Genomic DNA, 4,016 nt, shown 5'->3' on the forward strand with positions numbered 1-4,016 from the left:
CAGTCTCATCCAAGGCTTGACTGGAGAAGGGTTCACTTCCAGTCTCACATGGCAGTTCCTTGCAGGCTGCCAGACTGAGGGCCTCAGTGTCACACTGGCTGCTGAGCAGAAGCCACACTCAGTTCTCTAACATGTGGCTCTCTCCATGTGGCAGCTCACAACATGGAAGCTGCTTCACCAAAGCCAGCAAGGGAGAGAGAGGGTCTCCTAGTGATGTGGCTGTTACAATTGTATGTAACATGAGCACATGTGTGTAATCACAGAGAGCCCATCACCTTTGCCATATTCCATTGGTGAGAAGCAAGTCACAGGTTCCATATCAAAACAAGGGATGATGCCAACAGCTGGGGCTCATGAAGGCCACCCTAGATGCTGTCCTCTGTAGAAGTAATGGCTTCTCTCTGGAGTTGTGGCTGCAGACACCTGTACTCAAAAGAAGACAAGGCAGAGGGCAAAAGCCTTCCCAATGAAGGTGGCAGGTGGAAAGATGGAAAAAAGCCAAGACTTTGATAATGTGACTGAACCACTGTATCTTTGGACTCCTAATTACGTGAAATAATCCTTATGGCGTAAGCCATTTTGAAGGGCGTTTTCTGTATTTTCAAACCTAAAGCATTCTCTATCGTAGACGCTTGTGGTGGAGGTAATAAAATCATAAATAACTAATGAACCCAAGGTAGAATGTCCTCAGATGCAAAGAAGTACACGGTGCTGTCTGAGTCCAGACGAGGAGTTTCCTTCCAGCTGGAGAGCCAGAAGAAACTTCGTGAAGGGCATTTTGAAGAATAGGTAAGTCTGGGCCAGGTGCGATGGCTCATGCCTGTAATCCCAGCACTTTGGGAGGCCGAGGTGGGTGGATCACCTGAGGTCAGGAGTTCAAGACCAGCCTGGCCAACATGGTGAAACCCCGTCTCTACTTAAAATACAAAAAAGTAGCCGGGCATGGTGGTAGCTGGACTACAGTCCCAGCTACTTGGGAGGCTGAGGCAGAAGAATCGCTTAAACCCAGGAGACGGAGGTTGCAGTGAGCCGAGATTGTGCCACTGTACTCCAGCCTAGGCAACAGAGCGAGACTCCATATCAAATATATATATATATATATATATATATCTTAAATATATATACATATATCTTAAATATATATATACATATATACATATATCTTAAATATATATACTATATATATACATATATCTTAAATATATATATATACATATATATATATTTGATAATCTGAATGAAACAGATGCTTTCCTGGGAGAATAAATTCTAATTTTGGTTGGTACAAGAATTAGAAAATATAAATAGACCAATATCACAGAAGAAAAGTGTGTCACAGTGATGCAAAACACATGAGGCCTCGCTTGTCTTAACAGTAAATTCTAGAAAACCTTTATGGAAACAAACAGGCAAGAGCACATGATGAACTAGAATCTCATGTGAAGACAGATGCAAGGTTTGCCTTATGAATGAAAGGATTGTTTATAAAATCAGATCATGTAATTTACTGCAATGTGTTGGTATTATTTCTGGGTAAGAGAGTGGGGATATGAGTGGAGAAAAGGGTTTTCACTATTATCATTTGGGTGTTAGGATTACTCTGGGTGAAGGAATTACTGGTGCTTTTTTTTCCCCCCCAAAATAATAGCTTTATTGAGATATAATTCAAATACCATACAATGTACCCACTTAAAGTATACAATTCAGTGGTTTTTAGTTTATTTGCGGAGCTATGTGATTTACCACAATCAATTTTAGAACATTACGGCTGGGCGCAGTGACTCATGCCTATAATCCTAGCACTTCGGGAGGCCGAGGCAGGCAGAACAACTGAGGTCAGGAGTTCAAGACCAGCCTGGCCAACATAGTGAAACCCCATCTCTACTAAAAATACAAAAATTAGCCAGGCATGGTGACGTGTGCCTGTAATCCCAGCTACTTGGGAGGCTGAGGCGAGAGAATTACTTGCACCCGGGAGGCAGAGGTTGCAGTGAGCTGAAATTGCGCCACTGCACTCCAGCCTGGGCGATGGAGGGAGACTCTGTCTCAAAAAAAAAAAAAAAAAAAAAAAAATAGAACATTTCATCACCCCCAAATGAAACTCTGTACCCATGAGCAGTTGCTCCCCATTTCCTCCCAAGCCGCCCAACCCCAGGCAACTACTCATCTACTCTTCGTCTCTATAAATTTACCTCTTCTGGACATTTCACATAAACAGGATCATGCCGTACATGTCCTTGAGTGTCTGGCTTCTTTCACTTGGCATAATGTTCAAGATTCACCCATGTTGGAGCATGTATCCACACTTCATTCCTTTTTATTGCCAAATCCTATTTGATTATATGGCTATTCCAGATTTCATCAGTAATTGGTTGATGGACATTTGGGTTGTTTCCATGTTTTGGCTCCTATGAGTAAAATGCTGCTGTGAACTCTCGTGCATGGGTTTCCATGTGGATGTCAGTTCCGCTTTCTCTTGGGTAAACGCCTAGGAGAGGATTCACTATCATGGGTGACTCCACGTTTAACATTTTGAAGAAATGCCAGACTATTTTCCAAAGTGACTGCACTGGTGCTTTTAATTTTCTTTATATGCTCAAATGTTTACATTTTTCTCAAATTAAATAGTTACCATTTCTACACCCAGGCTGGTTTTTTTTGTTTTTGTTTTTGTTTTTGTTGAGACGGAGTCTGGCTCTGTCGCCCAGGCTGGAGTGCAGTGGCGCGATCTCGGCTCACTGCAAGCTCCGCCTCCCGGGTTCCCGCCATTCTCCTGCTTCAGCCTCCGGAATAGCTGGGACTACAGGCACCTCCCACCACGCCCGGCTAATTTTTTGTATTTTTAGTAGAGGTGGGATTTCACCGTGTTAGCCAGGATGGTCTCGATCTCCTGACCTCATGATCTGCCTGCCTCGGCCTCCCAAAGTGCTGGGATTACAGGTGTGAGCTACTGCACCTGGCCACCCAGACTGTTTTTTACAGTATTTTTTGGTGGTATAAAAGCTCCAGAATGCTCAGGGAAGGTAAAGACCAAGAGGAATCGTGGACAAATTGAATAGTTAACAACCAAAAGCCAACAATTTGCAGATTGAAGCTGAAAAATGGGTAGCATCGGATAATATACCCACATCTCTCAGGCCAGTGTTTCCCAGCCTGGGGTCCCAATTCTGAGGCACACAACAACCTTAGGTGGCACAGAGGAGAATCTGTTTATAAAATATTTTCTAATTATTCTAACACAATCAGAAAAATCAACTAACATGTCAAACTCATGATTATACAGCTCTAATTTCTTGCAAATGAGGCTTTTGTAAGTGGGTCAATTTAAGGAAAAAATATTATAAATAAAAATATAAGCATTACACAGATATGATCAAAATATCATGAAGGTGGCATGCAAAGACCTGAAGTTTGAGAAACACTGTCCCTGGGATAGTATTTTAATAAAGGATTCTTGAATCCCAAGTAGCTGGGACTACAGGCATGCACCATCACACCCTGCTGATTTTTTTAATTTTTAGTAGAGATGGGGTTTTGCCTTGTTGCCCTCAAACTCCTGACCTCAAGTGATCCACCTGCCTTGGCCTCCCAAAGTGCTGAGGTTCCAGGTGTGAGCCACTGTGCCCAGCCAGCTCACCAAGTCTTTAAGGCCCAAGGGATGGACAGTTGCCTGGGTCTTTGTGCCCCCCACCCCAGCCCTCACCCCACAGGGACCCTCACTCCCCTCCTCCTGCTGACACCAGTGGGGACCTGTCCTTCACGGGCTATTATGTTCCCATGAAAGCAAATTTAACTTCCTTTACGTTCGTTACATGGATTTTTTTTTCTGGTCTGTTTCCAAAAGAAACAGTCCTGAGATGATTTTTCAAATGTAAAATCACATATTTATTGAGTGTCTACTACATTGCAAAGCCATGTGCTGGGCACTATGGGATGGTTTTTTTGTTTTGCTTTGTTTTTTAAGTATAAGGCAATTCCAACCCTCCAGAACATAGTTGAGTAGGCGAGATAAATCA

Source organism: Pan paniscus, chromosome 8 (genome assembly GCF_029289425.2).
Source record: "Pan paniscus chromosome 8, NHGRI_mPanPan1-v2.0_pri, whole genome shotgun sequence".
Lineage (NCBI taxonomy): Eukaryota > Metazoa > Chordata > Mammalia > Primates > Hominidae > Pan > Pan paniscus.